Source organism: Nilaparvata lugens, chromosome 11, assembly GCF_014356525.2.
Source record: "Nilaparvata lugens isolate BPH chromosome 11, ASM1435652v1, whole genome shotgun sequence".
Taxonomy (NCBI): Eukaryota; Metazoa; Arthropoda; class Insecta; order Hemiptera; family Delphacidae; genus Nilaparvata; species Nilaparvata lugens.
The window spans coordinates 28,665,944-28,688,678 of record NC_052514.1 but is presented as its reverse complement, the minus strand read 5'-3'; the positions used below and the strand labels follow the sequence as shown (position 1 = coordinate 28,688,678).

General features: G+C 34.4%; 1 protein-coding gene across 1 annotated transcript in view; it reads left to right on the top strand.

Annotated features, from left to right (window-relative positions):
• The window catches only part of LOC111050965 (amyloid-beta-like protein), an 89,478-nt gene that overhangs the window by 7,496 nt on the left and 59,247 nt on the right, over positions 1–22,735 (top strand). The window lies entirely within an intron of this gene.

The following is a 22,735-nucleotide window of genomic DNA, read 5'->3' as shown; positions in this document are numbered from 1 at the left end:
TCACGTCTGAACTACTGGACTGATTAACTTGAGATTCTGCTGCATATAGATTCTTAATTAACTGAGGATGAGTTATAGTCCTATTTTCAATTCTTCAAGATTTCATTACGACAAGTTTCCAGTTTGGTAAGATTTAGAATGATCCCTTGCGGAGCATGGGTTACCTGCTAGTTTGAAATAATTTTCCAGTTATTTGTAGATTGTAATAATTGTCATGTATGGCTTACGATAAGTTTGAGCGTGTGGACCGGACTTTAGATACGAAGATTTTAGTTTTTGAATGTTTCAAGTATATTGTTATAGTCCTTTCTATTACTTACCTGGTGGTTCGAAACCCAAGGTTCAATCGTAAAACACGAATTAACTTTACCTATTTTGTGCCTAAAAGTACTCTGGGTCCGTCGAGATATTGAGAATGCTTGTAATGTTGACTGACTGTTTTGGCAAATGAGACCAATGGAACCAGTAGCGTAGTCCTAAAGTTTTGAGATTTCTCTAGAAAATATTAATACAAAAATTACATTGTTGGTTCTCAGCTCAATGTTCTAGACAGCTCATAATGATTTATTAGTTCTTTATTGGACTTTTTCTGTTTCTTTCGCCACCCATACTTAACAATCTTTGCTGTAGTTGAATGTATCCTAGGGAGGTATCTTCTCACTAGTAAACGTCCTATAATATTATCAATCATGAGTGTAAAACTTCATTGTTTATTCAAGTTTCAAATAAAGTTACATTGTCGGTTTAGGCTCGAAACATGTTTTATTTATTGAAGAATCTATCCCTTGAAGAGAATAATATAATCTTCATTCTCTATTCACTATTCTTATAAGTGTGATATAATAACTTCCCCGATCGCTTATTTCGAAACTCATTTCGACAACGAAAATATGCATCTTTCCAGCTAAAACGGTTGAATTTTCAAACCCTAGTACATCACAATGAGATTATAGCGCCGCTCATTCAGTTTGAGTGCTACTCTCGTAAAAATGATGAATATTTGTAATAACGTTGTCATCGGGGTTGGCGAAATATTATAGACTATGACAGCAGCTGGAACGGAGGGTGGTGTTGGTGAAATGTGAAGCACTTTATAGTCACATTCACATGAAACTGCCAGCATTGGTTGTATGGGAGAATGCATTGGTTGTATAATATACGAAGAATGTTCTACGTTTGAAATGTATTTCACTATAGTACCCAGTCTTTCTCCAAAGTGATATTCACTTGAAATTGTCAGCGTCCAATTGAATGGGGAGCATATGTGTTATGTGTATTATGGATGCTGACAGTTTCAAGTGAATCTCACTATAGTAATACTGTAGAAGCAGTCGGATACCATCTGTCGTTTAAAGGCAAAATTATGCGACAAACATTGGTGAGGACAGGGACTCCTGTACTACTTGTATGCACTATGGATAGTATGACCCAGAATCGAAGCGATGTTCTTTTTGTTCTTTGGTTCTGAAACAAGGCTTCTTCCTAACCTTGGAACGATGCGGGTTTCTTCCGAACTAAAGAATAATGACAGCTGCAGTGAGTTTCACTCCAAACTGTCAGCTTTCCTTGTAAATAACATCAATGGTTACCATTCCACCAATGCTGACAGATATGCGAATCTCACTCAACACAGCTCCAGTGCTCCCTATAGTCTACTCCCAATGTAAGTGTCCGGATCTAAATTGTCAGCATAGGTTGAATGGAAATCATTGATGTTCATACATTAGGAATTCTGACAGTTGAAGTGAATCTCAGTATACCACACACGATAGCTTCATGACTCCTGATATTTCTGCTCATTCTACTCTTCCTTTTTCTTTCCACACTCTGTGATTATTCATATATTTATCACGTGATTCTTCCCTGCTGTTCACAGTTCGTTATCTCCTTGGATACTTCTTGACTGGTTTTCCATTCTGTACTTTCTTGTTTCTTGAATGAAACATTGAAATTGTCGTGTTGAAAGTGAAAGTGTTGAAATACCATTTATAAATGAATGATTTATTCATTCTATAGAATATGGATATCCATTACATCACTTTCACTACACATACAACGTTTCACATACTCTACACATAGATATTATGAATTTGATTGATTAATATTACTGATAATATTACCAATGCAACTCGCTTCAAGATCGATCGTTCGTTGTCGATCGTTGCTACAAGTCGAATTTATCTGTATTTTATCCTTATTGTAGGGGTTACCGTAGTTGGTTGTGATACAATTTTGCGTACCTAAACTTTAAATTCTATTCTCTCTTTTGGTATTGAAATATGTTGTTATTCATGCAATGGGTATTGAATGAATGATGCATTCTTCCTTGCAATTACATAGTATTCCTCATTGCTATCACCGATTGGTCTCATTATTCAATTAATCAAGAATCATCCAATCTATTGTATCTCTTCCTCTTCTACCTCTCACCTCTCTTTCTTCCTCAACCTTTTCTCTCCTTTTCCAGCACTCCTATCCCTCCTTTTATCTCTCGTTCCTAGAACATCTCTCTCTTTCTCTCTCTCTCCTATTCTATATCGTGACCATTCTCCTCTCGATTTCTCCTTATTTGTCGCAATCATGAACACTTTCAAGAACATTGTCAGCGCATGAAGTGTCTTGTAGTAATCACTCTCTTTTCCTCTTTTGTCCCCTCTTCCTTCCTATTCCTTTTCCCAACTTTCTTTTCATGGTTCATTAAGGCTCTCTTCTCTCATGTCCCTCTCAGTTAAGAGAGAACCACCCTCTATGGTGAAGAGATCCGTTATAGTGAAGAGAAATCCAACACACTATGACCATGTCTTCACAACATTGTATCTAATCTCCAAAGAGAAAGACAGAAATGCCCCCTCTTGTCACGTGATTACCAGCTTGACAGTGCTCGCTTGGGATAGATTCTCTCTCTTCCACTCTCTCTCTCTCTCAATCCATCTCTTTCCCTCTCTAAACGCTTTAACGAGCAAATCGAGCGAACGTCACGCACGCGCAAACACATTAGCGAGCAAGGCAGATCACTCTCGGTTGTAAATTTAAATTGCTCCAACTGGAAACATACTTTGTGCACAACTGCCGTCTCACTTACTCCCAAATACCAAGCAATGTTTTGTAAAAAATGTGGGTGCGTCTTTCAGGAAAAATTTACTGAATTTTTCCCAATGGACAAGCTTTTTATTGGGTGGAAACTGAGGAATTATTGATTGATGAATTGAACATACTTTGTTTAACGATACATGTGTTAATCATTATGCTGGGTTAATTGGCTTGGTGGAGATTTGAGACTTGTGCATAAACAATGGAATGATTTTTATGATGCTTATACATGAATGAACGTTAACATACTTGGTCACCATTTAATAGTGAAAAAGTACAATTAGAAATATTCTTCTACATTCATGCAAATAACTATATTGTACTACAGGTACTAGGTTAAACAAAACCAATTTACTTTTTCGTTTAAACTAAATAGTTCAAGTTAACCAATTTACTTCTTCGTTTAAGCTAAATAGTTCAAGTTAACCAATTTACTTCTTAGTTTAAACTAAATAGTTCAAGTTCGGGAGTTCAACTAAGGCCCAATTTATACTCTGTAGTTGCGGGATGCAGAAGCAATTCGTCCAACTCTGAGACACATTTCACTAATAAACAATAATGCAAAGTCCATTGGGAAACCCTAATAAAACAAAAGTATTTCTCTTTTGGAATTTAAATCAAATAATCCATTTCAGGCAGAGCTGAGACTTCAAAATCCTTTTCACGACTGAGAGTATATATAATTCTACACGGTCATTTTCCACTTCCTGTCCACAATTTAATAATTTCAGTGTAGAAATACATTATAGTGAACGTGATGTAGTAATAAATAAGAAACTGATAAATTTCGAGAAAAGGAGGCTAATTCATTAATTTGCAATCAGTTGGAAAAGAAATTATTATTCATTGTATCACTCATACATAGATCTTGAATAAATGCAAATCTTAATGACAGTTGAAGGCACAAATTCAAATCTTTGAAAACTCATCCAACGATTCAAAGGAAATTAAAAATTTGAATCTTGATTTTAATGATTGTTACACTTGTCAAGAAGCTTTTGACCTATTTACGTAGAATTCATTGAAATTTGAGTGTCAGAGAATAAATGAACAATGCCTTTCCAATGCTGATTTAGAACTTACTAGGATATTCTATTACTCATCAGAATAATAATTGAAAGAATTGGCTTGTGTCCCTATGAATCAGCATAATTTGTATTAGCTGTAATAACTATAATCACTTCCGATTGACTAGTGCCAGTGAGTTCATTTACACTACTTCCGTCCATGGTATTGAAAATAATGATCCCAAACTGAAATTCCATATCAATGACATTGTTTTATTGGTTTTCTAACTATCTTATCAAAAGTTATGCACATATTTCATTCACAGAAGTGTTTCATTTATCGATAGTTATGGGCCGATTTCTTTCACAGAAGATGGAGATTGAGGTTATAAAAAATCGAATCAATTTTTTAAATTCAATTCACAGAAGTGTTTCATTTATCAATACTTATGGACATATTTCTTTCACAGAAGATGGAGATTGAGTATATAAAAAATAAAGTATGTTAGGAATAAGGGGCTCTAAAAAGGAATTCAAAGAAGTATGTATAAAAATAAGTAATATTATCTTGATAAACCAGACATTTCATGGGAAAAGATTAAAACTACTACTACTACTACTACTACTATACTACTACTACTACTACTACTACTACTAATAATAATAATAATAATAATAATAATAATAATGTTTTATTTTCAACAGCACAATATACAAGAATACAAATTCATAACATTCTAAGCTTGGCTTTCGCCGTCAGCTCGGGTTGAGATTTTCCATAATTTCATCAATGATAAGAATTACAAAAATATTTATTTTAAAAGTGAACATTTAAGATAAATTCAATATATACAAATGAATGAAACATAACAGAGAGATAAAACAATATAAAAGCGAAACAATTTTCAGAAAATCTCAATGGGCTATTCCACAGTATCAACACATGCAGAGACGTTATATTGAACAGAATGCGAATTGTCTTATTTGAATTGTTTTCGATTGAAACTACTATTTTACCTACTAGGAAAAAGCGTGAATATGATCGATATTTTTTGATTTTATGTGAATTTTATATTCACATGAATAACTGACTCACAAAATCTATTTACAACTCATCAGTTATTAGATGATGATGCTTACTGCTGAATTTATCTAAGCGTATGATACAGTAGAAACTGTGAGGCATATCCACTTCCAATCAATTTCGAAAAGCAAATCAGCAGCCTCTTCTATTCGAATTCCTGAACCAGTAAATGCTGCTACCTGTTGGCAGAGTTTATAACGTCATACATAACAAACTGTCGACCAAATTAGGTGAGAGAGTAGGCTTGAGTTGAAAATATGACCCAATATGTGCTGCCGTCTACTGGCAGAATTCTGAGTTAGATTACAAACTGTCGCCCAATCAGAAGTGAATCTACAGTAAATTATATTTAGCTATCCAACAAATGCTGCTACTCAAATCTAGAGCTAGATGCATTTCAAACTATTGTCCAATCAGACGAGAGTACGCTAAGTCTTTCTCTACTATTACATTTGAGAAATAGTTTCTATTTATAAATTTCAATACAAATATTTCCAAAGCATGCAAAAATATTATTCATTCGCTCTATTATTTGAATAATAATAGAATGATTGAAAATCATAGGATCAACTTCATGTTCTACTAGTCTCTCAAAAAGAGACTAGACCCAGTTTGGAAAATTTATTTATTTAAATTTAATTTATTATACAAATTTAATTTGTATAATCAGCATGATATTGAGGAATCCCTCCATATGCAGATTGATCAAGGATGTTGTCAATTCTTTTTCTATATTACTAGAACTACTCAGTGCAAGTAAATTGAAGTATGATGTACGAGCGAGTAATATTTGAAATGTCAATTAAAATTATATTTATGTCAATACTTTGATTCAATTATGAATTTCTTGTGTATCTATTTAAATAGTTCACCATGCTTACGTTTTCGAGAAGTAATATTACCCCGAATTCCACATTACTCATACCCTAAACCTCAGCATTCGTAACTCATACTCACAATTCCAGTCCACATAACTCTTCAAGAGATTTGGAGGATTTTAAAATTTCTTCTACCCATTCCATATCACCTAAACCTAAATCTGAGCTCACATGATTCATACAATCCCAACCAATTTTTCCCGAGCTATCAACCCTTTTCATAACACCCGACACTATCCGATAGGAATGATACAAGTTCTTCCCCCATGACTCTTAACAGATTTCCAAGTTTTTCAAGAGTTCTATTTATTCCGTATCCAACCCTTCTCATATCACTCAACACATGGGTGACTCATATTCACAGTTCCATCCCCATGATTATTTTTAGAAGGAATTTGAAAGTTCTCTAGAGTCACATCCACCCTTTCCAGATCACTCATCCCAATCCTCCATGACTCATCCTCACAATCTCATCCCCATGAGTCAGCTTGGCATCTTAACGCCAGACTGTTGATAAAACCAGTGCAAGAAACGATATTTGCGAAGTTAGGCTGGCGGCGGTTGAATTTATGACCAGTGTCGGTCATTTTATGGGAGTGAGGCTGGCTAGAATTGATTTCATTGAAGCAAGTGTGAGTGGTCTGTGGCCAAGCCGAGTGAGGAGTGTTGGCTTGGAGGTTGGAGCGTGCCAGCCTGCTGCCTGCCAGGCTGTCTGTTTTCTGTTCTCTATGACGCAGCTCTATACCAGATCGATATCCCTGCCACTACTCTCTACTACTATGGCCGTCCTTCTCTCACCCTATGTCGCTCTGTTTCTTCTTCCTTCTCTTATCCCTATGTTCCCTTGTTATTTCCCGATCTTCTTCCTTCTCTTATCCCTAAAAAATAAAGGCAGCGATTCTATTCTATTCTATTCTATCCCTATGTTCCCTTGTTATTTCTCGATCTTACCCGTACCTATCCTTGCTCTTTCTCTTTCTTCTCTTATCCCTACGTTCCCTTGTTCTGTCTCTTTCTCTTACCCCTACGTTTTCTCATTCTTTCTCTGTTTCCCCTACTTTTTCTCTTTCTTTCCCGTCCTGTTACTCCCACGTCTCATTCTTCATCTATTTCTCTTACTTCAACGTCTCCTTGCTCTGTCTTTTTTTCTACTTTCCCCCGACTCATTCTTCTTTCTTCGTCTTTATTCCAAATTCCATCTTCCTGTTACTTTAAATCAACCAAAGATAATAACTTTATAATAAAAATATGTGTCTTTGAGAGTGCTGCTGAAACATAACCTTTTTTGTATCAAAATACTGAAGTGATATAGGAAGGCTATAATCTTTCTTCATCACTTAGGCTTAAAATAGTTCTAGAAAGTTGTCTTTGAAAATAAATTTATATAAATAATACTATAAAATAAAAAACTTGAAAATGGCATTAGTAGCCGAAATATGTCGTGATAATATACAGTAATTTAAAAGGGTACTCAGATTTATATTTTTATTTATATAAAGTAGCCCTAAAGAAAAAAGACAATAATACTATAAGTATGTTTTTCTATTCCTAATCATTCTATGATTATGTGTCTATAATAAAATTGATGAATGAATAAAAAATGTTTTATTCTGAGTGCCAAAAATGCCAATCTTTATCTCTGTCTTCACTCCTTCTTGCTATCTCTCTTTATTCCTTCGTCACCTGTAGCATCAAATTTCATTTATCACCAGACCTTCCACTGCTTCTAACGATGTTTCTCTCATTTCAAAGTCACGTGGTCTGATAAACTATGGGTTTACTCTTACTTCAGTCACGTGATCCATTACAACTCCTGCTAACCATGACTTTCTCTTATTTCAACTACAGTACTATTCTTATCTCTATTTCGTGTACTCTGTAAACAGTTCTTTCTTGTATCTTCCTCTCTCTCTCTCTCTCTCTCTCTCTCTCTCTCTCTCTCTCTCTCTCTCTCTCTCTCTCTCTCTCTCTCTCTCTCTCTCTCTCTCTCTCTCTCTCTCTCTCTTTGCAACTACAGATACAAAAATATTTTCATCTTAATATATTGTTTTGATAATTATTATACTTTGTAAAATCTTTATTTTTAGGGTTGTTTTGTGTGCATGTGTGAGTGAATGGCAACTTGATTAGATCTTCATTTCTGATAGGTTTTCCTATAGATTTATCTAGTGGAATTTGAAATATTGTTTCCATTTGTATAAATAAATAAAGTTAAAATTCTCTTTTATTATATGTTATTGTATTTTGATTAATAGTTTTATTTACTTATATACTAATCTTAATAGTTTTATTTACTTATATCTTATATTTACTAATCTTATGTAATCTTATTACATAATATGTAATCTATTTTTTTCTGTTCTTATGTAAATTTGTCTTCTTTTGTAAAGGGTTGTGTGGCAGAGAGGACAGGAGTCCTAATTCCGCCCTAATAAAGGCATATAATCAATCAATCTCTCTCTCTCTCTCTCTCTCTCTCTCTCTCTCTCTCTCTCTCTCTCTCTCTGTTACTTTACTCTCTTCAGCTTCATTTTTAAAGTATAGAAGAGTAGTGGATGATAATTATATAATATCTCATAAATTTTAGCAGCCCTATGAAGAAAAAGTGAATATTTAATCCATTTCGCTACTGGAGCTTCAGCTCATTATTTTCTTGTTAATTCGATATCTTTTTATGCTATTCATTCAAGCAATCTCTTCTCTCTTCACTGCTCAAATAGCATCACTCTTTATGTGAGTACGGACTGCTGAAAAGTTACAGTTAGCCTTCTTCCCTCACAAGTTCTCTACGAACCATGTATTTTCTTTCATTCTCCTTTCCCCACACTCCACATTTCTTCTCATCTTCTCTTCTATCAGATTCCCTCACATCCTTTCCCTCCCATTCTCACTTATTTTTTATTTGATTTCCTCTCTTTCCTCTTAACTTTTTCCTCATTCCTCATGTCCTTCTCTCAATTGTTTTACCTACACCACAGAACATAGAATGTATAGTGTATATCTACTCCTTCGGATGGAAACATCAGCATTTAATTTGTATTTTCGTTCAATGATAATTATTATCTACTCCACATTCTTTTTGTCAAAACTACCTTTCCAGCCTTAGTCTTTCCACTTCCTTGTCTCTTTCATGTTGAAGATCTTTCTCTCCACCTTCATCCACATTAGTTTCATGAATCCTGTACATATTTCCATTATAATTTTCCCTGATCCGGCATTCATCCTCGTGATATGATATTCAGTCATTATTCTAGACATGCTCTTTCTCTATATTTACTCTTTTGTTTTCATAATGGGCCGCCTATTTACAACTTTTTCATTTTCCTTCTTCATTCTCCTTTATTTCTCTGTATCCAATAATACTGTACATCTTTTTTTTCAATTCCCAATCGATTGCTTTGAGTTGAATTTCATTCAACTAATGAGTTGAATTTAATTCAACTCACCTCATGAATTTACTTGATCTTTTTTCCGTTTTTACCTCGTTATTGCTTTTTCTTCTTCACTATTTTGCTCTTACTCCTTCACTTCCTGTTGGGTTCTTCCTTCTTCCTCCTGGTCCCCTTAAAAATGTTGTTCTCGCACCTCCTCTTCCTTCTCCTTTCTACCTTATCCTTCTCCTCCTTCCTCTTTTTCTTTTCTTTCAACTGTTTCCCCTCTCCTTCTCCTCCTTCCTCTTTTTCTCCTCTTTCCACTGTTTTCCCTCTCCTTCTCCTCCTTCTTCTTATTTCTCTTTCTTCTATTCCTTCTCCTTCTCCTCCTTCCTCTTTTTTCCTCTTTCCACTGTTTCCCCTCTCCTTCTCCTCCTTCCTCTTTTTTCTTCTCTCTCTTCTCTTCCTTCTCCTTTCTACCTTTTCCTTTTCCTCCTTCTTCTTTTTCTTCTCTTCTCACTGTTTTCCCTCTCCTCCTCCTTCTTCCTATTTTTTCTTCTCTTTCTTTTCCTCTCTACCTTCTCCTTCTCCTATTTCCTCTATTTCTTCTCTTTCCACTGTTTTCCCTCTCCTTCTCCTCCTTCCTCTTTTTTCTTCTCTCTCTTCTCTTCCTTCTTACTTATCCCTTTCCTTCTCCTCCTTCCTCTTTTTCTTCTCTTCCCACTGTTTTTCCTCTCCTTCTCCTCCTCCCTCTTTTTCTTCTCTTCCCACTGTTTTCCCTCTCCTCCTCCTCCCTCTTTTTTCTTCTCTTTCATATCTTCCTTTCCCTTTCTACCTCATCCTCCTTCTCCTCTTTTTCTTCTTATTCCACTGTTTCCCCTCTTCTCTCCATCCTCATCCTTCACCAACACTCCTCATCTTCCCATTTCCTCTCTTTTCGTTACCTTCTTCTTTCCCATTTCTCATCTTCCATCTCCTCTTTCTTTCACCATATTCAATTTCCCCATTTCTTCAATCATCATCTTCCTTTTCTCTTTCTCCCTCCCCAAGCCATCGCCTTCCACATCCATTGTGATCTCATTTTTCTTATTTTCATCCCCCACTCACCTTCCCCTCATTGTATCGCTCTCATTTTCTACCTCTCTTTTCCACCCTTCCATCCAATTTTCCTCGTCATCTATAGCCATTGTGTCTGTTTCATGTTCGCACGTCATCAAAGTGTAGACACCATCTCTTTCATCTAACCGTCACTAGTTTTTCCAGGTCAGTTGCCTTCATTCCTCTCCTCGTCCTCCTCCTCAACCTCCTCCTTCTCCTCATCCCCTACCTCCTTCTCCTCCTCCTCCTCTTGCAGCTTTGCTACGACAAGCTCGTTCATCATCATTGAAAAGCGAAAAAAATGTGAGCGTCATAATTATCTTGACAAAATTCTCCCTAATAAATCATGTAGCTGGTTTAACTCTCAGTTTATTGTTAGTTTTCTTTTCAACCTACATCACCGTGGATTAACGAGACCTTGTAACGGGGAGATTAGCAGTGCAGTGTCGTTTGTAGCCTATTGATAGCTTGGACATTTTGCTAAGTGAAGGATGAATATTGATGAGATGAGTTTGTTAGAAAGTGAAAATGTTTATGGTAATCCTCATAGATTACATTTCATGTGAAAATTGTTGTGATGTGAATGTAACCGTTCTTAAGACATTTTATTAAACTAAATCCAGGTATAGAAGAAATTTAGAGATAGCGTCTGTTTTTCCATAATTGTGATTCTATGTGCTACTATAATAATTGTGATTCAATGTACTGTATGAATAAATAAATACACAACCCAATATAATATAACACTGTATAATATGTTATTGACTATCATGAATCGTATGACTAAGGGTGTTGGAAATTCCATCTGGTTTGACTTGTCAGTGCAGTACCGTATCCTATATTACGGCATGTTTCTGTCACTTCAAGATATCTGTGGGTAGTTCGCATATTTTTGGTTGAAGCACGAATCCCCCAAAATTCCTCCCATCTTCAAAACCTACCCTCCTTCTTTACAATGCCAATACGAGGGTAGATTATCTCTTCCCCTATTTTGATGAGCTATCTGAACATTCCAACACAATACAGATCTCAGGAAGGTCGCCCAAAGCTTCGTGTCCCTCCCTACCCATTTTCACGGTCCAGTGAGTCTGATGAATCAGTTCCATTCAATAATGGTCTCATACTTTGCGTGGGTGGTCAAAACCAGACGAGTGGGTGTCTTGACAGTCTACGAGTATCGTGATGTAAGAGATAATTCTGTTCTTGACAATTTCTGGAAGTGTTTATCCAAAACAAGGGTTGTAAAACAGGGATTTGCCTCATCGGTTCTCTAAATACATTTTGAATTGAACTCGGTTCAAGGGTTCTAGTTGAACGCAATTAACTTCTCCAAGATTGAATGCAATCGAACTTTCTAGATTGGACAATGGCCCATATGAATAAAACCAGAGCAAATGCTCATGAGCAAGAGCATGGAGCATAAGGTTTTGCTCATGAGCAAAAGGTAGAAGCAAAAGCATTTCTCATTTTTATATGAATAAGCTTCACCTTATACTCTTACCTTATGCTCCTGAACTCTGGAGCAAATGCTCACTTATTTCAAAGATTTTTCATCAGCTGATTCGCTTTTGTAGCCTTAATTTGTTTTTATAGCTCATGGAAGCGCTGAATATGCAAGTAGGGGGCACCGCTTGTGTTTGCGTCGCCTGCTCTGTTCCCTATTTATGAATAGAGTTTTAGGTTAGTTGAGTTTAGAATTTTGAAATAATAGCGTGAAAAAATGTCATCTCTATAATAATCTTCAGCATATTCTTATAATATCAATAGCCTTCTTCTAATCGTCTACACTTTCATCTTCTTAAATGCCTATTTCCTATTTTGTGATGGCTATCTTTATATCTTTTGTATTTATTCTTTTGTAGGGATAATGGTGATATATATCATGGTTGAATCTAAAAAGAGTTTTATGGTTCTCAACTATTGGTTGTGATCGTATCTGGTATAGTTTCCTCTTCCTCATACGAATTAGTTGAGCCATTCTACTATGAGCAAAAGGTGATAAGCTGCTCTAGACTAGACTCACCTTTTTTGAAGCATTTGCTTCAAAAGTTGAGCAAATGCTCTAGTTTATTCATACAATTTTGAGCAAAAGCTTTTACTTTTGAGCAAATGCTCAAACTATTTTTTTGATGAGCATGAGCTGAAGGTTTTGCTCACGTTTATTCATAGAAAATGAAGCAAATGCTCCTTATTTTAGAAGTATAAGCAAATGCTCAACTTTATTCATATGGCCCATTATCATTATTCAATATTCAAACTCATCAGCATCATACTGGGAAGCCATTGCCCCAACGGCTAGCAGCCTCATATTCAATCGATCAGATTAAATAAGTGACGTGCTTTCATTATAGGTGTTGTAAGGTTGACTGCTTGAGATGAGCTCCAGTAACTGACAGTTCCTAATAAAGACGAAGCCTAGAAATTAGTTGAGAAGTACTCAAGATTCAGTTTTATTGGCATCTTATATACGTTATTTTCTTGGAAAGCCCCCTAAACCTTTTGGTCATTCGTCTCTCATCATTATCATGGTCATGATCATGATCATCACCATCATCTCTTCCACTGTTTAGGCTATTAACACTTGGCACAGAGATGTTGTGAAATTAGGTGAAATGAAAAGATATTGTCAATTCCACATAATTTATTTGAGTCCAAACTAGTTGCGATGCACTTGGCATCATTGGCATCACTAGTCTACCACACTGATGATGATGCCAAGTGCATCGAAACTAGTTTGGACTCAAATAAATTATGTGGAATTGACAATATCTTTTCATTTCACCTTAATAGTTTAGGCTATTCGTAAACTCAAGGCTCATGTGATATCATACTCGGTCAATCAGTCAAATCAGTTCTTCTGTTCATTTTTTAGCAGTGAATCTTCAACTTCTCAATTTTCCTTACTCTATTATGAAGCTCAATATTCATAATTGAGCTACAGTTCAGGATTCTATCGTGAGTACATTCCTATGGATTCATCTAATACTATGGTGTGGATTCCTTAGTAAATTATCATCAATAGATTGAACACCAATAATAAATGAATTACTGAACTTTTATAATAGTGGGTCTTCAATCTGAATTAAATTTGGAATTGCACCACTTGATATATTATCATTGAATCAGTATGTGTGAAAAATAGGATAAACGAGACTCAACAGCGTTATTTGCGTTATTAACACAATCCTACTCAAATTACTTAAAATATTGTCGATTATCAAGGTTGTTTTACTATACCACGTAGGCTAAGTAATTGATCTATATTAAAGTGATCATTGACTAGCGTCTGAAACACACGCCCATAGTGTAGTCGTTTTAAATATCTATCCATTTACTCATTGCTTAAATGGTCCACCTCAAGCCAAGGCTGGCCTCTGTGGAATGGTCGTTTTGCAATTCAAATCTAGATCCTAGCAATATGCTACGGAGCTTCGGATGTCTTATGGTAATCCATGTACAACAGGTGATAAATGCAATGAGGTTACTATGTTTGCATCATGTTAATGATGTTTCTATTACGCGTTGAAAGCACAATATTGTTCTTGTAGTTATTTATGACTTAGTCCAATGACCATGTATGAATATGACTCATATCAGTATTAAACGATGCGCAAAATATTATAATATAGTTGGGAAGGAAAATTGAGACTTAATGCCTTTTGCCCAGAGCTGTGACTAAAGAATTGGTCAAAAATTGCTGATTTTCCAATATGTTTTGCTATTTAATATACTTTAAAGGTGATTATTCATAATAAATGTATTCTTATCATTACAAACTAATGCTACATTCTATTATGATCTTCATCGGCATAGTTTAGTTTGGACTCCACCTATTTGGATAGCACAATTGTAAAGTATTGAAAGTACAGTTTTAATACTCCCATACAACAGTTTATTGAAAGTAATACCATCCAAAACTGAACTTGATTGGTTCTCCATACTTTGCGGAGTGTGTATAGTGCTCTTGATTGTAGATCAGATCATTCATGCCCACAATCCCACAATGTGTTGTGTGTGTGTGTGTGTGATTTTTTTCAAAATTAGGATTGGAAAACCTTTAAGAGTATGTTGAACATATTATATCTATTTTTCAATTATTGTTACTGTATGTCAGGGAGGAGAGAAAATCTGTTGAAGACAGAGAGGAATGGAGAAGGACGAATCATGTATGGAACTGCCCAAGGGCAGAATACTGATGATGTTATTGAAGGCTTTGGTACTAAAGTACTAACTGAGATGTTCACGATATTCCTAATTCATGATTTACAATAGGCCTACTCTTAAATGAAGATGAAACCTTTTGTTTCCAATATTCTTGTCTGCAATTAGGTTTGGATACATTTTACGGGCACCTAAACACCTACCCTTGCATACATCTACCCCAGTATCAACTTTTCAGACAATGATTGATTACCCTGTTACTGAAATTGTGTTCTGAGCTGTCAATAATTCCAAAATACACGGAAATCGCTTTTAGTTTGCAAATTGGTCGGCAACGACGCCTAATGACCGTAAAAGTTAGCTCACTGTAGAGTTCAGCCGGGCTAAGCCCGAAATATAATGCCCGGTTTCCGAGACCTGGGTGGCTTACATTAATATTCATTATAGGTAATTTGAGGTCGAAAACCACCTAAAACAAAGCTGCCCTAACACCAAGTCCACTCTACCTATCAATGTAATGTATTACTGTATAGGTTTTCGTTTTAAGGTAACAAAAAAATCTAAACTGAAATAGTATTTTAGAAAAATCATTTTGTTCTTTAGAGTTGAGACTTTTCACTAACCTTCACTAACGTTAAAAGGCGACAAGAAAATTCTCTTCTGAAATAGTATTTTCGGAAAATCATTTTTTTTCTTTGGAGTTGAGACTTTTCACTAACCTTTACAAACGTTTTAAGGTGACAAGAAAATTCTAGTCTGAAATAGTATTTTCGAAAAATAATGTTTTGGAGTAGAAAATTTGCACTAACCTTCTCTCTTCCACCCATTCATTAAAAATCTCAATACGCTCAATTGAGTGTTCATGTGGTAAATCTATCAATATTTCTTTCCGAGAAAGAGGTTCAATTTTCATGCATGGAGAAGAAAGGAGCCAATACTATTCCATTATTGGGACGAGTTGAAGATGTTGTCATTTTCTAAGAAATTCGAAACAAGATCATGGTTTTCTTGTGTCATGTTAACTTGGGCTGTATATCGGTTTGGTGTTGATACGAAATCACGGTCATGTAACGTGAAATTCTTAGAACAGTGGAATCGACAACACCTTCAATTTGCTTCTCTTGTGAAGATATTCAACAATATCAATGTCAGTTCCACGAATTCTCTGATATTCTCAAGTAAGCTAGGCTTTCCACCTAGCTCTGTTCACTTTACTGATCATAAGCTTTGTGTTCTCTGAGGTTGTTTCCCTTCACGGTGACAACTTATTTAATTAATGCTCAAAAGCAAGATGTCAAATGAAATCTTTGACAATTACAACTCTCTTAATAGTCTTGAACAATCAAAATGATTTTTTGTTACATTTTCTAAATTGGATTATGTTAATACGTAGTTCATGTCTCTTGTTTTTAGTTCTGAAATTACTCTTCCCTGCCACGAGGAAGTACATTTATTTTAATAAGTTATAATAATTAATCTTTTGTGTTACTACAGCTTCAGTTGGTGTTACGTCCTTCATCTCAGGATAAATTGTAATAATAGTTATTTATTCATTTATTAATAATTTTTACAAAGAAGCACTGTTCGGGAGAGAAAAACTAAGGATACTCCTTTTACATTTTCCTTCCCAAATTTAGATAACATTTTAAAAGTTCGAAATAGGGTTTTGATTTCACTTTTCTAAAGTTAAGTCCATTCTCACTCAAAAATAAATAAAAAAACTTGGAATTTTAAATTTAAATTGAACCTAATTATTGAGTTTCATGAATCATATGAATTAGAATTATTTCTTCTTAGAGAATTATCATCTTCATCAGTAATTATTTAATCCTGTTGTCAATCAATTAAAATTATTTTCCTTAGAGACCATCCTTCATTATGTTTCGGAATTGTGGCTCTATCTTTCCCGCAGTCAATGAATTCTCACAAGACTACTTGATTACTTCATATAACTTCAGCTTGCTCCATAAGCATCACGTCATATTCTCAACCAACTAGTTACACTCTGAATAATTGTGAAGACGTCGTTAATCTTCACTATGAGTTCGGGCAATTCCCACCTTGATGAATAAATTACAGTTGATCCCGTTGAAGTATACTGTGATGGTGTTGCTTTGAAATTCATAAGGAGTTTGAAGTACTTGCTGTTCAAAGCTGCAGTCAATACTCGAGAGACGCGTGTAGTACCTAAAGTGAGAATCACTCCCAACTGTCAGCAACCCCCATATAGTTAACATCAATGCTACCCATCCAACCAGTGCTGACAGTTTCAAGTAAATCCCATCATAGGAAGATACTCGTGGGAACAACTCATTGAAGTGTGTAATTTATACAATTTATTCGACATTCCCTACTAAGCTTGATCACGTATCACGAAACTATAATATGCGAAGTATGTGATGTAACGATAATATGTGATGTATTTCGAACGAAACGTATATGAAACTACATAACAAGTGGGTAAAACTATAATTGATGCATTTTCATCACGATAGGGAACTTGTTGGCTAATCTCTGTCTAGAGTTTCTCTGGGGATGTTCCCTATAACAATAATTCCTCTGGAAATACGTGGATAATTGGCACCGCTCTGTTAAAAGATCAACAACGTTCATTATGTTATGTTTCTTACTCTTATTAAGATAGTACCCACATAAGTCATACTGTAACGTTGGATACATTGCCATAAGTGAGTAGGTATAGGTGTATTTTTTGCTTTAAATTTTCTGAAATAACTAGATATTTTTAGTGTAGTTATTTTTCTTGAATTCTCAGTTATTATCGAGTTCAATATTGAATTCTAACAAAGTGTTTCATACTTCTATAAAATTCATTTATTATTCTATAAAATTCGACATTTATTTTTCTCTCTTGGTATGATACACATTGTAAAAGATTCTCAACAGCTTATTTACATGCTGGTATTGTAGTTATCGTTATCATCTTATTATTTTGTAAGAAAATCATTATAACATATTATATAAATACATCATATTTCTAGTTCCTGAATTTTTGTAGAAAAATTTAGATTCTTGAAATTGAATGTAACTTATCATTGTAAATGTCACTGTTTATTATAGTTTTGGGAAAATCAGTTTTGGGCTGAGCCTGTGGCTCTCCCAGTCATTATTATTTCCTTAAAACATTATTGCTGCTGTATATTTATTTATTTAGTTAATTATTCACAACTTACAGAAAAGTACCACAGGCTTATAAGCCCAAAACGGTTCCAATTCTAATTTATACAACAGTCCAAATGTAGCTAGGTTATGTATCACTTAACATTTACAATTCAAAACACCCAAAAATCATTTTTAAATCGAAAAAATACTTCTAAATTAAATTAAATCAATCACAATTAATTACAAAATTCCAAACTTTGAAAAAACTATAAAATTTTGAGACCGAAAAATAACGATATTCTCCGAACAATGTTTTTGGAAAAAGGAAATTGAGATAGTCACTACATAAGTCTTCAATTGAATTGATTAGTACGTAGACGCTATTTGGTACAATACATATTTGGCACAACCATAAATAAAAGATAGGCGTAAGTGATAAACCTACTTGTTTGTCTCTGGAACAACGCACTACACAGTTATTTGTAAAGATTGATGAATTTCTTTCCAGAACATGACAAACGATACCATACTCTTTCAGTAAAAAGGACACCAATGTCTTGGAACGCGTACAAGCTTTCTTGACCAGTTACTAGGAGCTACAATCCTTTTTTTAGTGAATAAGGGAATTCAATGTATCGAAATGCATCTATATACTCTACCTGCTTTTGTATCAAAACAGCTTCTTCTACGGAAAGTGGATTTGTAATTATTAAATCTCAAGGATGGATTAAAGCCGATCAAGAATTCAATTCTGTAAGCTACTTGTTTAAAATATCAATCTCCCAAAGTCAATGAAAATCCTTGAAACCCATCAGAACTTGGTGATAATTCATGATTATCAATGTTGAATGAAACAACCTCTAGTCTGCTCTAGGTTTTGAAATATTGATTCATTTCCATAACCTTTCTCACTTCTACTTGACAAGATAGATGTATAGTCTTGATATAGCTTTATATATAGAATTTAGCTTTTCGTAGACTGTATATAGTAGAAAATATGAATATATATCCCACTGTCTGCACTTGATTTTGAAAAATTGATTTCCTTCCATAACCTTCCTCATTTCAGCTTGACCAGTAGAAGCTATTTCGCACTAACCTGCTAGAATATTCCATCAATATTCAATGTACACGTATTCCACACACGTATTCAGCTGCGTGATCCATAGCACAATAGTCATGCACTAGTACTACATTGTACTGCCCCGTACATTGTTCGTGTGTGGTTGATCTAAGCCCGCCGATTGGGGACTGTTGAGAGATCCACTTCAAACTGTCAGCTTTTAATATGAATAACACCAGTGCTTCCTATTTAAACAATGCTGACAAATGAAAAGTGAACCAGACTATGTTGAGATTCAGTTCCTCCTATCAGCATTCTTGATTAATTAAATTATTGCTTTAATTATTAATCAATGGTGACAGTTTCATGTGAACCTGAATATGTTAAGATCCTCTTCAATCTGTCAGAATCCTATAAAAATAGCATTTATGCTTCGTATTCAATCAATGCTGACAGATTATAGTGAACCAGACTATGTTGAGATCCTTTTCAATCCGTCAGAACCCTATACAAATAACATTAATGCTTCTAATTCAACCAAAGCTGACAGTTTAAAGTGAGCCTCACTATGTTGAAATACTCTTTAATCTGTCAGCATTCTATATAAATATTAATGCTTCGTATTGAACTCATACTGACAGATTGAAGTGAATCTGACCGTAGAGGAGGAGAGACAGACACTCCTTGCGCTTAGTTCATGGATCGATTGGTTTTGAATATTGCACAGGAATAGCAGTGAGTCATCGACTGAATTGTATTCCACTGCCGCCGTCGGCTCACAAAAAATAGATTCGTCTGAGCATTTTTTAAGGTGAGAAGCACGCTATTGGAATATCTGATGGTCCATCAGGACTAATAATTGTTACGTCAGCCGGTAATGGACTTTTATGTGGCTGTTAAGTCGTCGATTTGCTCATTGGTTTTTCTTCCACCGTCGACGTTTTTGAAATGATGAAAATGTATGATTTGTTGACTTCACTAGGAATAGTCTGTGTTTCAGTATCATATATTTTGTCAAAATTGTACTATCAAGGAATTTTCATTGATTTTGGAGAACAAAAGTCAAAAAAATTTAGTTTCAATTTCAATTCTCCCATGCTCCTCATAGCTTTCCTTTTATTTTATTTCAGAATCTATGAATAATCTGCTGGTTCAGGTCTTCCTTTCATCTATTAATTTGAACCCAAAATTCTTTATTCTTCAGGCCTACACAGGTTTTTTTCCTCATATCCATATCCACTATACATGAAATCAACAAATTCATCTTTGATTCCAATTCTTAATGTATTAATTTTCTTCAGTAGCTTGTCTATTATTTTGTTTTAATTTATTTTTTGCTTTTTCTTTCAGCAGTGAAGTGATTGATTTTATTGAAAAACACTTATTTTCTAAGACTTTATTATTCAATATTGATCTCTCATATTTATTATTGCCATTTCTTGCTTCAATTTTTTATTATCTCTGTATATTTTGTATTGTATTGTTTGCTAACGGTAAGTGGTAGAGTGGACATTATTGTCCAAACTTCGCCACGTCAACAAATAAACAAGTCATTCTATTCTTCATTCTTTATTGATTCATAGAATAAGTACATCATAAAAATTATAGGGAGAGAAGAAATAAGGTAACCTTGTGCTAATCCTCTCAAATTTAGATAAGGTCACTAATATATATTATATATTCTTGAGTAGGTAATCAAATTTTGAGAATGTACCCAAGGAAGTATTAGATTCCAGTTAGGAAACTATTCCAAGTTTGGGTCTTGAATATAAATTAGCATAATATTGAAACGAAGGAGCATAGAAAATGAACTAGCTTTCCATGTTGAAGATGAGGACCACATTATGACACTGGATATCATCTATCTAGCCACTTGAATGGTTACTTGATCATAGCCAACAATCCGTGAAGCTGAAGAACTTGCAAGACACTTGGTCTAGTACGGCTTCATTGTTGTCGAGGTGGTGTTAGATCAAGTTATATAATGGACATAGTCTGTCTGCCTGCGGATAGAAATGAATTTGAATCCATTACAATGGGTGGTCGTTTGTTCTTGACAAACTGAGTTCTCATTCTAAGAACTGACAATCAGTTCTCAAACTGAGTTTGAATATTATTAGTTTTCAATCAGTTCTCTACAGCACTTATTAAAGTATTAGAAAGTAGTGGAGTGTAGGCCTATTTTTACTAGAGTATTTTTAGTGTGAATTGCAATAAAATACATATTTATAGAGTATTCATATAGAGTTTAGGCATGAGTTTTCCATAATTTTTGAATGCATTGCATACATGTTTTGTCATGAGTTTTCCATAATTTTGTACATTTGGAGAACGGAATTCTGTAATGTACATCTGAAGACAGTGATGGTGCATTATTTGAACACTCAAATACGTGTAGTATGCCAAGTGTTTTGAAAATATTGGAATTTTTTGTAGAAAGTAGTTTGCAAATACTGCAAGAATTTCTGTATCAATTTTTATATTGGGCCAAAATATAAAAATTACAAACTGAGTCCTTTTGCATGAATAATGCAAGCAAATATTTCAGTTATTTCCTACTCCAATACTACTAATCAGTTAGTATTTTCTCATTATATTATATGCTGTAGGCTCCAAATCTTTCATAAATTGTAAGTTTTTTCTCCTATAGTGACTAGATTTTTTGTGAATGTCACAGTATTTCAATACAGACTTCACTATAACTAATTAATTGTACGGAAAATAAGCTTAATATTGAGCTAAATGATGCTGATTTTCTGCACATTGCATAGTTCACCTCCTTTTGTGTATGTTCTGAACAGAAATCCACACAAATTTCAATCAATTCGTATGCAATCAGTTCAATAATATAAAATTGTTTGGTGAAATTGGATTTTCGGCATGCCTGAGCAACGCTATTCTTTTGTGAAGTGAGAGGCTACTATTCACTCTCCAAATAGCTGTCTAAAAATGCTGCAACAATAAAACAATGGGAAGCCCAACAATGTATCGTCCTTATCAGTCTCAACCACCACCCAGACATATGGCATATTGTAGGCCTACATTTTGCATTGTTGAGAAGCTAATAAAACTGTCTCCGTGTTTTTGAAAACAAACGAAACCCTCCATTTTTACATAATAAACGCGACTGCTCTTTCACGAGTGTCTTCCCTCCTATTGTAATTCACTACGCAGTGTACTCGTAATGTGAAATGAGTGTATGGGAATGGGGGAGTTCTTTATTTGATAATTCGAGGCAGTTAAGGTTTCTCACAAGATAGTCCCTATGCTGACATTTCTCCATCAACATGTCAACATTTTTATTATCTAATATTTTAGATAATTTATCTCAGATTATATATTTTGAGTAAGATAACATTCATTGAGATTATCTTCTTTCTAACTTCATCAGATTTATTGAAAAATTGAGAGTGCTTTATTTAGATTTCATACTTTATCGGTTTGAAAATTATAGTCAATTATGAAACAATATATTTTTGGTAACCACGATTGTTTCTATCTAAAAATTAGTGTTATGAGAAGCTAGAAGTAGTAGGTTTATAGTAATAGCTTTGAAATACATATAATAATGTATTCTTCGTTAAATCTTTTAGATGAATTGAAAGAAATCAATGCATGCTGTCTGATCCGTTCGGAACACGACAAAAAGCACAGTCAGCTTAAATTTATTCAATTGTTCAGTATATAAGTTGTCACGTGGTAATTTGAAACCACCAAATATTTTTAAATGAGCCAATGAAATGTAATAGAACTATAAAATTGGAAAGAAGGCTAGACCTATCCAAAGAGTAAATCAACTCAAATCAAGTATTATTAGCGATTAGGAGTAATAGCATTATCAACAACGATAAGAAAACATGTAT